This window comes from Panthera onca, chromosome C1 (assembly GCF_046562875.1).
Source record: "Panthera onca isolate mPanOnc1 chromosome C1, mPanOnc1 haplotype 2, whole genome shotgun sequence".
Taxonomy (NCBI): Eukaryota; Metazoa; Chordata; class Mammalia; order Carnivora; family Felidae; genus Panthera; species Panthera onca.
This window is the reverse complement of record NC_138346.1, coordinates 162,000,282-162,013,695: the sequence shown is the minus strand read 5'-3', so window position 1 is coordinate 162,013,695 and position 13,414 is coordinate 162,000,282. Positions and strand designations below refer to the sequence as shown.

General features: G+C 35.1%; 1 protein-coding gene across 3 annotated transcripts in view; it reads right to left on the bottom strand.

Annotated features, from left to right (window-relative positions):
- NEGR1 (neuronal growth regulator 1) overlaps positions 1 to 13,414 on the bottom strand; it is an 855,325-nt gene that overhangs the window by 555,220 nt on the left and 286,691 nt on the right. The gene's annotated exons all lie outside the window — the stretch shown is intronic.

Here is a 13,414-nt window from a genome sequence, read left to right as displayed (position 1 = left end):
CCCCAGTGCAAAGTTCTGGAGAGCAAAAATGAAATGATAATTTTCCAGTAGGGAACTGCAGAAATGAGAGGTCACTACAAAGATCTATAAAAGTCAAACACTGCAATGTCTACCTTGATATTTTAAGGTAGAAACATTTAACTCAAAGGTTCACTGCTTTAAAAACAGAATTTTGAGTGTTTTGTGAACAAGGGATTTCTAGGAAGGGAAATTTCTTTGCTGTCTTTGGAATCAAGCCGCTTAGGAAGTAACTACCTGGTTCGTTTTTGGTTTTGTTTTTGTGTTCGTTTTTCCTTTCCAATAGGATGGCCTCATCAGCCACACTAGAATTCCTAAAGAGTTAATGTCCAATTCTTTCCCAGACCTACTTAATCCTGTATGTTCTATAACTTTCACTTACTGAATCCAGATAAAAGAAACAAGATGTAGGAATAGCAAGTGGTGAAAGAGCTACTCGAGGGTTTCAATCAAGTCCTGGTGTCAGCTTCATGTCCGGCACACAAAAAAGAGATAAAGAGACAGGCAGGAGAGAGAGTAGGAAGCAACAGCTACCAGGGAGAAATACAAACCACTCACATAGTTGTGATGTATAGAAAGGGTAGGCAAAGGGGGGGAGAGTGCAGAAATAAGACTAAATAATGTCGACCAAATAGTACACTGCTGAGCAATGAAAGAAAGGGGCAGAAACAGAATGCACGGCATTGACCCTCTCACTCACTATCGAGAGAACATGAATGTACCTAGTTGTATGCGATGATCCAATTTATTTGACTGCACTGGGATGGAGTACGTTGGAGAAGATATCACTGAAGCACTTCCCCGCAGCATTTCAGCTAGCATTAAGCAGCAGGAAAATAAACACCCCCATTTGTGGCACAAAAGAGAAAATTACATCTATTCATGGGATGGGAAAAAAAATCTCTGGAATATTATGATGAATTAAAGAAATTGGTGGATTTTTGTAAAATCTGCCTTATCAAACTCATTCATTTTCTAAGTCTCTTCGTACTTCCCTTCCTATACAACTAACTCACTAAAAGGATGTAGATATGTATAAAATAATCAGTTTTGCCATATGGAATTTGAAAGAGTAGTCCTTCATAAAGGATGTTTTGGGAGCTGTTTTAAACATCATCTGGAAATTCTTCTCCAGTTCTAAGTGTGTAATAAATAAAGATATTGGTTTCTGTCCCCTAAGACCACTCCAGTGCTCCAGATGAGCATGCAGAGAAAGAGCCTCTGACTCTAATGGTCATTGTCCTATTCACGCCAAGGACAGACAGGTCATAATGCTGCTGACACACCATGGTGGCCATGCCATACATCAGTTATTTTTTGGTCACTAAACTTTCTAGAGATGAGGTCTCCCTGCCAAACATGTAAACATATAAAGAATGGAGGCCAGAGACACAGAATAAGGGAGGAAAATAAAAATAGTATCATGGGGATGATACGAAGAGTAAGAGAAAAATATAAGGGAAATAGAATTATAAATTTTTCAGATGAGGAAAATATAAAATGGAAGGAGGTATAAAAAGTGAAGAAGCTAGGGCCGCCTGGGTGGCTCAGTTGTTAAGCGTCCAACTCTTGGTTTCAGCTTAGGTCATGATCTCACAGTTCCTGAGTTTGAGCCCTGTGTCAGGCTCTACACTGACAACACAGAGCCTGCTTGGGATTCTCTGTGTCCCTCTCTCTCTGCTCCACTTCCCCCCCCCCCACCGTGTCTCTCTCTCAAAAAAAAAATATATATATATATACACACACACATATATATATATGTGTATATATATATATATATATATATGTATATATGTATATATATTTTTTTTAAGTGAAGAGGCTAAATTGAAAAGGGGAGCTGAGTACTGAATCGAATATTTGTATGAATGTTACAATAGTAAACATACAAAGAAAGTCTATCATAAAGAATCACATGTCTGGAGAAACCACAAACAAAAATCTGCTATGGTTTAATATGGTTTGATAAAAAGTAAAATGGCAATGATAATGTAACTAAATGTACATGATTTGGAATGCAAGGAATCTCCACATATCCATGTCTTACTGCCAGATTGTTAACAATACTGGAAATCTTTGCTTTAAGCACTGCCCTCTTTGGAAGTCCTAATTTGACCATTTCAGAGTCTTAGAACACATCAGTTCATGGAACTAACAGTTCAGTGTGAATTAATTCGGGAGATAGAAAGATACTGGGGCTGGGAAGATAAATGGGGTAGAAGTGGCTGCCATAACGGAAGAAAGTGGGTGCAAGGGAGTTAAAATCCCTAAAACACAGAACTGCCATTCTTTTCCCTCCCACTATCATGAAGGAGAGAGTAAGTATGTAGGATGAGGATTCATAATGTCAAAGGAATCGGGCTTTATCCTACTGGGTGAGAAAAGACTTTCTGTATACTGGGGAAGATTTGGGGAAGTTCACAAGATTTAAGAAGAGAAAATAACATACTTTTTTTTAAGTTTATTTTTTATTTTTTAAAGTGATCTCCATGCCCAATGAGGGGCTCAAACTCACCATCCTGAGATCGAGAGTCACGTGCTCTATGGACTGAACCAGCCAGGCGCCCAAGGAAAAGATCATTATTACAAAGTTGCTTTTTGTTTTTTGGTTTTTGTTTTTTTTTTTTTTTTCATCTCAAACATCCAAATTCCTTAGTTTCTCTGGGACTACCAAGTGGTGGAAAGAGCAAAAACTAAATGGCTGGGGTGGGTGCAGGGAGAGAAGAGGGTGGAATGAAAAGATACGAAATGCTGAAGATCTGTTTTGCCACCTAAACAAATTTGGCTAAGCCGATCATACAGGAGTGTACACAGAGGTGATACGAGTTCCAAAGTACATGTAAACCTACACACATGTTTACCAGCTTTCCCTCCCACAGATGTTCAATGAGAACAAAATAAATTAGATCAACATTTTTAAAGTGCATCCTGTAGCCATTTGCCCAGGGAAAGAAGACAAGTGGCCATTTCAAAAGCTGATGTACCAGGTCAGAATACTCAATATATGATAAAAATTAATGAGCCAGTAAGTGATCCAGCTGCAGATCTGATCAATCCAACAACTACATTTTGTGTTGCCTAAGTAGAACAAATGAGTGATCGCATTTTATGGCATGAGCTTACATAACTGCAAATGTTAGTAATGATTTTAATCCATCTTTAAAAATGACCCAAGTCCATTAAAAAAAAAGTCCTGCCAGCATGCCTGTTCTGTGAATTTTGGGAAGATAAAACCTATGTAGCTCACCACAAACTGTACCAGTAAATACATTGCTGAAATGACTACTAATTATTTCTATTAAATTGTATAGGTTCAGTATATTTCTCATGACTTCAGCAACCAAAAGCCTCATTTTTTTTTTCTTTTATAAAATATAAAGCAGAAAAAAGAAGACACTGGAATCATTTTCTATCACAGCTTTCACATTTGTGACTCTCTCAACCAAAACTCCTTGTCTAGATTTTCTCATCTATACACCATTGAAATTGTTGTTTTCCAATCACTCATCATATGTAAATCCTAATGTACTTCTAACTATCCTCGCTGGTTTCTCTGAACCTTTCTGATCTCTAATATATGGCTTGAAATGAAATAATCTAACTTGTACCATGTACAGCAAGGATGCATCATTTGATATGGAGTCATTATGTCATTGTACTATAAAAGTTTTCCTTTTCTTTGTGCACAGAGCACTTTTGTTATTAACTATTGACGTACAATAGAAAATTGTTTTTAGTATGTGCAGTACTATTTTCTTCAAAGAATCCAAATAGTTGCAATATAATAGTTTCACTAGTTTTATCTACAAAGAGTAGGTGAGATTTATTAAAACAATAGAGAAGCTGAATTCCACCTGTCAGAGCTACCTGATTCCCCAGCATGCTTCAAGGTTGTTGAAAATCTAATAATTCTGGTCTCTTCAATAGCATTATTATTTAATATTGGTAAACAAAAGCACTGTTCTTTTCTGTAGTATATAGCATTTTCATTTAGATTTTTGTAAGTGATTGTTACAACTGATGGTTATATAGTTTGATACCTTTCCCGTGATCCCATTCTCTCTTTGTAGTCAGCTTTAGAAGACATCTTAACATCTGATGTTAACATCAATTTTGGTATACTGAGAAAATTGTGGGTCAGAGCTGTAAAATGCCTGCCAAGAAATATATTTTTTATACTCAATTTATATAATTTTGAATAACAGTGTGGGATCCTATCATTTATCACTGGTAAAAGGATGATAATTTAGTGAAATTATATAACATCTGTGTTTAGAACAGTCCTGTCCTACCAAAGTCATAGATTATATTAGTAATTTTGAAAAATTCATAATATGAATTCTCTCTGGATACATCTCTAATATCTCATTTTCATCAAAAGACTTAACTAGTCCCTGAGCCTCTGTTCTTGTCACTCTGCATTTTGTTTCTGAGAGAGTTCAACCCACAAACACATTACTGGAACTATTTCTTTCATAATGACTCTCTCAATCTATATCTCCAGGTCCATATATATAATTAATGACTAGATGTTCACAGATACCTCAAATTCAATGTGCTCAAAATTGAACAATGTTTCCCTATACCAATCCTGCTTCTTTCCTTGTATTTCCTATCTTTGAAAGTGATATCCTGTAATCTAAGACAGAAACCTGAGTGCTACCCTAGATGTCTATATTTTATTTATTCCCTGCCCCATTTCTTATAGAATACAAATTCCATAGCTGAGGCGGTCATAAATTCTTTCCTGAACTACTGCAACAGCCTCCTAATTGACTCCCTCACCTCTTCCCTTCTTCCCCCTTCTTCTGGTTACCTGTCACAGTGTGCTTACATTTCCCTTCCTTAATACTCCTTAATATTATATAACAGATCTCCTATTTTTAAAATCCCATATATTAGCATCATCTGTCTCAATCTCGCTTCCCTTTCAGTCCCTACTCCTTCCCACCAATAACAAGCACACCCTGGGATGCCTGGCTGGCTCAGTCAGAGGAGCATGCCACTCTTGATCTCAGGGTTGCAAGTTCAAGCCCCACAGTGGGTGTAGAGATTGCTTAAAAATAAAACTAAAAGACAAACACATGTGTTTAAGCCATAGAAAATACATTTATTTCCTAAATAGGTCACGTTTCATGCCTCTGTACCTTGGCTAATGCGGTTCTGAGAATGCTCTTACCTCTTCTTCATCAGATAAACATTAATTGGTCCATGGGGCTTTTACAACTCAGCTTCAACTCCTCTGGGAAGACTTTCCTACTCTCTGCACTCTCATAACAACTTATGTTTATTTCTGTCAAAATGCATCTCTTTACACTCTCACTGATATTCCCCTCCCTATTTAATCTAAGCCTAGAAAGTAGATCTGTGTATACCTACACATATATATTTACTATTGAAATTAAATTAGTAGTAATATTTCAGGAATCTATAAAAATGAATATAAAAATGGACAATTAGAACTTAAATACAAATAACTGTGAGACTCCAAATCTTGCACCACTAAAAACTTCTTAAACATTTGAAAGGATTACTAATGCATGATTTCTTTACGGTATCTTTAATTGCATGTCTAAAACAGTACAGACCAACAGAAATAATATGTGAGCCACCTATGTAATTTAAAGAATATTTTAGTAGCCACTTCAAAAAATATAATAAAAATAAACAGGTAATATTAATTTTAATAATTTATTTTATTTAGTTTAATGTTTCAAAATATCATTCCAACATATAATCATTTTAAAATCACTAATGAGATACCAAGTCTTCAAAATCTGGAATGAATTTACAGTTATGGCACATTGCACTTCAGAATAGTCACACTTTAAATGTTTAATAACCACATGCAGCTAGCGGTTACTATATTGGCATGTTCACAAGAATCGTTAGATTTAAATCCACTCTGTGACAAATCAGTTAAACTGCAGCTTTGAATGAAACTTGAATTATAGCTAGAAAACTTAGTTTTTGTTTGTTGTTTGTTTGTTTGAGTTTTAGCTATGACCAAAGTAAAGTGGAAATGACTTTAAAAGAATTAACCAGGAGGAACATCTTCCATATAAAATAAGAATAACTCAGGAAGTGGTAGATGGGGTTTCTCTTCACATTATCGTAAGTCAAAAACAAATGAGCAAAACATACTGCAGATTTGAAAGCAAATTAAGAAGGGCCAGATTCCTCTGCTAGAGATTTCCTGAGGCAGTTTTTAATATAGTGGATGGTATATTCAATGAAAAAAATTGCTCAGCAGCTTACTTCACAGTCAAATTCGGTGTGGTTAACTTTGGCAGTTCATATTCTTCTCAACTGAAGATTTATAGTCTCCATGTCCTGGCCATCAACTTAAGTCGAGGTCTAAATTATTAGAATGGTATGTATTCCCTTAACAACTTTCTTAGAATGTCTACACTTTGTAAGCAGTAATTTTTTGTTGTTGTTGTTGTTTTTAGCAAGTGAGCATGATGCAATGGGCGGAGAACGAAGAGGGTACTTAAGGGGGCCAACTTTTGGCTGGAGCTGGCCACTGATTGGCAATGAAGGGAAGCCATTTTACCATTTTTGTGTCTCATGCTAACTTGACTAAACTTGGGAAAATAATTCCTCATCTATTTGCCTGACAGAATTTACTTGTAAAACTAATATAATCTGTGGAGTTCAAATCTCCAAAAAGTCAAATGTTATACAAAAATGGATTGCATTATTAAGATAAATGTGGGTAATAACTTTGCTTATAAGAAACTAGAAGATGGGGAACATTTAAGATATAATAATAATAATAGTGATAATGACATTCGCCATATTTTAAATGCATTCGGTGTGCCACAAAATGTGTTAAATACATTATCCTATTCTTTTTAAAAATTTTTTTCTTATTTATTCATTGATTGATTGATTGATTGATTTTTGAGAAAGAGAGGGAGAGAGAGAAAACCCAAGGCAGGTTCCATGCTGTCAGCACAGAGCCCGATGACGCTCGAACTCATGAACCACTAGATCATGACCTGAGCTGAGATCAAGAGTTGGAGGCTTAACCAACTGAGCTACCCAGCCATCCCCATTATCTTATTCTTCACAGCAGCACTATAAAGCAGTCATTATACAGATGAATAAACAGAGATAAGAGAGAATAAGGAACTTCCTCCATGTCATGCAGTTATCATGACCTTAACCACAGTTATGATTCTGAGAGAGAATCATAGCCACAGAGATTTAGAGCATTTTTCAAATCCAACCATTTCTTAGAAGTCCTATCTGGGTATATCCAATCTGGCCCCTATGACTACCCTTTCTTCCTACCACCTATAATGTGGAAAAGTCAATAAGCAGTAGGACGTCTGCCTTTACATCCCCAATAGCTAATAGAATATCCAGCATGATTCTGTTGCTAAAGAAATGTATGAACAAATGAAAGAATGAAGCTGGCCATTTACAGTATTGTCAATCACCTCCAAAAATGACAGTCTTCAGTTTGTTAATGCAGAAAGAGCAAATGTATGAGACAGTATCCATTTCTTTCAGAATCATGAGACTAAAGGCCAGAAGACATTATATGTGATATATAAAACCCATGACAAAGAACCAAATGCCGGGGCGCCTGGGTGGCTCAGTCGGTTGAGCAACTGACTTCGGCTTAGGTCATGACTTCACGGTCCATGAGTCCGAGCCCCGCGTCAGGCTCTGTGCTGACAGCTCAGAGCCTGGAGCCTGCTTCTGATTCTGTGTCTCCCTCTCTCTCTGCCCCTCCCCCACTCATGCTCTGTCTCTCTCTGTCTCAGAAATAAACATTAAAAAAAAGTTTTAAAAAAAGAACCAAATGCCTATATGCATTTAATGAGTAACCATTAAGAATCCACCATTCTCTCATTTGCTCAGAGCCAAGAAGTTGAGCAGTAAAAGATTACTGGTATTATTATAAAAGTTTCAGGGCCACTCTGTTTCCCAGATGGCTTCCTCCTAGAACACTTAGAGGAAAGAGGACTTATTCAATAAAGTCCTTCCATCTAAGTCCACACTTAGACGTGTGAGTGTTTCAATGCTCACTACCTAGAATAATGATATGTCTCTGTGAACTTCCTGTTATGGCAATGTCAAAGTCCTAGAGACAGAAGGCATCATGACTTATTTCTTTCACCCTTACCTTGAATTGCAGAGTACCATCAGCATCTCACACTTAAACTAACCCCTCCTGTCAGGCATCAGGAGTTATGGCAGAAGAATACAGGCACTGGAGAGTCTCTAAATCCCCCAAATTACAAGAAGAAACAGCTTTCTTGCTTGAGGAATCCTCCAAAAATAGTCATCATTTTCTAAAACAAGACTACCTAAAGTCAAACCTAATTCATGACTTCATTGTATAAGCAACAAATCCCAAGAATGCCTTTTCCTATAGAGAAAAACTTCAATGGTGATAGCTGAGTCACATCTGGATCAGATGATGTAAGAGCAGGAATCAATCCTTGGTTAGATAGGGTAAGCATAGACATTAGAATTGAATAACATACCTTGCGTTGTCCAGTTTAACTTTATTAGTGAGGCAATTGATGGCATCAGCCCTTTGTATAGTGCCCCTAAGGAGTAGTGAGTGAAAGTTATATGGAGACACAATGCTATGCCTTTTGAATACACCATGTATAAACATTACTATTCAACACATGCCTAGGAAGCCACTGTCAGACAACTTGGGAAAGAATCAGGATATATGCAAATACATCAGAGAAATGCTGATAGGCTACATAAACACAAATCTGCAGAACAGTGGAAATTCTTATATTTACAGTATTTTCCCATTATCATCTTCATTGTACTTAAGAACCAATTGGAATAAGTCTGTTTAGAGTATACCACTACAGACCTTAAATTCGTCTCGATTTCTCTCCTCTGTCTTACTTTGTCACTCAGTCCTCAAACATTTTCAACGAACATGAAAAGATATGACTAGTAATTTCTATGTATGCATAGTTATGGCAAATAACCTAAGTTCATTTTTCTAATGTCATGGACAAGCAACATTTTCCTTCTTTGATCAATTCATCAGTCACTGATTATAACTCAAACAAGACATTCAAGAACAATTTTCCAAATCAAATTAATTGAACTTTTACTTTTAACGGCATTCATAAAATTCTAAAAAATCTTCTTTGCTTTCCTTATAGCTAGTTTTGTTAAAGATGTTAACATTATTCATCATTATTTTAGAGAATGAATTTCCTTCAGAATTGGAGATACTTTATGTATGTACACCTGTTAACTTTGTAACTATAAGAGGAATTAGGGATAACAATTTGGTTGGAAATAATAACAATAATAAGACGCACCACACTGGAGACTTCATGGAGAAAGAATTATTTTCTATATAGTCCTTTATAGGCATTTTGCACCTTTGAGTATAGAATAAAAATGCAGTAACAATGACACCATTATAAAAATATAAGTATATTGAAAGATCAAGCCAACTTGCTCACATCTTATAAAACAGACTATACTTTATATGTCTTTATGTTGTTAAAAAGAAATAGGCCCAAAATGGAGTCACTTAAATATTAAGTCTCATCAAGACTTAATACCTAACCTAATTGCACTTTCAGCTTCTCTCAGGAGTAGAATTTTAAACCAATCAGTCTAGAATGTCCTGATCAGCACTTGTAAGATAATCTATCTGTGTAAGACTCTCTGCTCTGCCCCCTAAGGGAAAGTGATCTTAACTGAAAATATCCTCTTTTGCTAATAATTTCTTTGCCCTAACCTCCTTCCTATAAAAACCTTCCATTTTGTATAACTCCTTGGAGCTCCTTTCTACTTTCTAGATTGGATGCTGTCTAATTAAAGAATCCTTGAATAAAGCCAATTAGATCTTTAAATTTACTCAGTTGAATGTTATTTGTTTTTAACAATGTAGTATGTCCATTCACCTACTAGCAGCCAAACAGAGCAGTAAGAAGTCAAACAATTATTTTTATTGAGAAAAGTTATGATCATGCCTTTGAAGGACTTCAGAGCAAATCTCCCCAGAATGTGTCACTTTGCATTGTGGACTATTTTGAGTTGAGGGCAATCAAGACCCTGGCGTCTCAAGAGAAACTTTTGCCCCTCTCTTTACCTAGAAGAATCTGAATTGGAGGTATTTCCCAGAATGGGGATTTTCACCAGAGACTAATTTTATCTCAATGATCCATCTGTGTGGCAGGGCAAACATCTAATTACCAAACATCTGCCTTTCTTACTTCCCTTGAACTGCCTTCCTCTCCTTTGAATCCCCAGGCCCCTCTCCCATTCCTTAACTACCTCTACCTAACTTTACCTTTCTGTCTTTGATTCTTTCCTGTGTGTGAGGTTCCCCTCAGTATGAAAAGCTAAATTTGATTTTCTCCTGCTAATGTTACACCACCTGGGAGAATCTTTAGAAGGGTAGAGGAAAACTATTCTCCCAATACACCAAAAAGCAAAAGTCAATTTTTGGGTCATTTATCAAATATCCAAATTTCCCTTGCTATTTTATATAAGCTTTGACACTGTTCTACCTCCTACCTATAATAATACCAGGTATAATTACTTTTTCTATTTTAAGATCTTGCATTAACATTTCTGAACATTAATAGATTCATCTTTGACTGAAAAACTACCAATTTTGAAATTAATTCTTAATTTTTCCTAACCAAGAAGAAATTTCCAAAAGTTGTAATTATGAACAGTAAGGCTAAAGGACTCTACATAAGGGATAAAATAGGACTTTTCAATCAACAATATGTATTTACAATGTATTTAGATTATCTAATTTCTTTGAACTCATTTGTTAACTGGGGCTAATCTTAACAATTATGTCAAAGGTTTTTTAAAGATTAAACAAAATTATGCATTCCATAATTTGTGGCAGACAATTAAATAATTCATGTTTATTTTTATTCATTAATTTTATCATATTTCTCAGGCAGGAAGCTGTTTCAATGAAAATAATTTTTATGATATACCTATATCATAGGCCAGTTAATAAAAATTCAATTTCAAAGAATACTCTGGAATCATGTCTTTGCAATTTCTTCTGGCTTTATTATTTAAGTAAAGCTCCCATTTATAGTGTGTCATTATAGCCCATAAGGAGTGAAATAAGCTAGAACCATCAGAGCAATTATGTGGTTTCCTGCAAAACTCTGTGAATTCTTGTAATTAACAAAGGTCAGTTTTTAAAAGAGAAGTGATCTCTATGAAAATTCATGAGATCTTCAATGATTGAGTTGTCAGTCAGTTCCCATTCTTATTGCTACTACCCCAGTATAGACTCCTATCACCTCTAACCTGGACCACTGAAATAACTTTCTAAACACTTCAATCCTTCTGCTTCCCATTATTTGCCGTAGTTATCTTTTAATACACAGTCCTGACAATGACTCTACTGCTTAGAAAATTCACATACTTTCCTATTGTTCACAAAATAAAATCCAAATCAATGGAATAGAGCTCAATACCTTCCATAATAGAAGGCTAATCAACCATTCTAACATGAAATGCTATTGTTTATCTCACACAGAGTACATTAAAGCCAAATAAAAGATATTTTATGCATGTTCAAGACTGATGTCTTTTCTTCTCCTTACAATGCCCTTGCTGCTCCCTGTTCCTTCTCTTCCTATAGTCTTACTCATACCCCAAGATACTGTCTAAATAAAGATCACATCTTCTGCAATATTTTCATTTGTTATACTCCCACAGACTTGAATATATGTATTTAAAGATATATAAAATGCTATAGTTTATAATATATTATAAATGTATACTTATAATTAATATAATAATGTGCAAATAATGTATAAATATATACAAATATACAATTTTAAATGTGTTTGTATATATTTAAATAAAGTTAGACATAACACAGACATGGAATTATAATAACTCAGGTACATAATTTTCTATTAACTCATAAGCTCTAAGACATGTATCTTAGCACAGTGTCTGAAACATAGTTAATGATCAGTATAGTTTTCCTAAATGTGTGACTATATGATTAAATGAATTAGCTTATATTTCATCATCTATGAAGTACACAAATTCCTGGCTTACAATGGTTTTCAGTATTGCCTCACTGACAGATATCAATTTCTAAAATGTACTTTCTGAGTTCCAATTATTTTGACATCACAAAATTACAGGACTGAAAAGGAATAGAAGAATGCCCACTCCAAGCTTCAATGAAGGGAAAAATATCTTCTATTTTAAAAGAGTTCAATTTTGAATAGGATTTCATAACCTACCCCTTTCACTCAACCCTTTCATGTTTAATAATGTCCACTATTAATTCCCACAGACAGTCTTGTGATTATTTTTCAAGGTAATTGAAGCATTACTGTTTTTTTTTCTCTCCTTTTTTTTTTTTTTTCCCTGCCTGGGAAGATGACATAACACCAGAAGATTTTAAGAAGGTTAAATATATCAGAATAAGCAAAGACTGTGACAGATGGGTCCTGGTTTCAGAACTAAAACTCCTCATCTATTTACAAGCATCTATTTTCATTCGGGTTTGTTGATTCTGTCTTCTGAAAATTTCTAACATACACTGTTTCCTATTCCCAAGATTCCAGTGTTATTTGCATTTTGACCAATATACCTTTTTTTTTTCTTTACTTTCAACTCAGAGCCTTGGCTTTCGATGCAGTCACTTTTAGTTACTGAAAATACATACCTTTCACTTTGTTTACCGACTATTAATCATCCTTCTTGAGCTTTTGAGGCATCAGCCTTAAAACCTAGCACTAGCTCAGTGTAGTATTTTCCTTTCTTTTATTTTCTTTTTGAAATTGGGATATTAATCAAATTCTAGTTCTGGTGTTTTTTTTTTTTTTTCTTTTTTTTTTCTTGACACCACTTCTCTAAGTTTAACATAAACAGTTCCTTGGCCATATTTGAAAATTCTTAAACTGCTTTGGAAGAAAATGAATTTGGGCCTGGACTTAGGCTGATTTCTTTCCTGCCTTTAAATTGTGTTATACTGCAATAGAGGGAGAAGAGAAGTTGGGAGTCTGGTAATGAAGTCACTTTTATTTTTTATTACTTATTTAAAAAAATTATATAAGGATGTAGGAAATTTGTTATAAAATCTGAAAAATACACAATAAAATGTTAAAGTACAGTAAGGTGATAACTATTGCCTTTTCCCAATTACATATCTTCTTTAGTTCCTCTCATTGAATTCCTAAGAGTCCACCAACTATAGAGAATGAGTAAAGCACAACTCAACAATGCTACCTGGGAAAATAAAATGATGACTCTAATTTCAACTAATTAACTGGAGTTATTGAACACCTGGTGTACTTTAGCATTGTGATAGAATCTACAGCCTTGGAGGGGCCAAGATGACAGAACACCGTGGAAGTTGTTGAAATACAGCCAGAAATACAGCCAG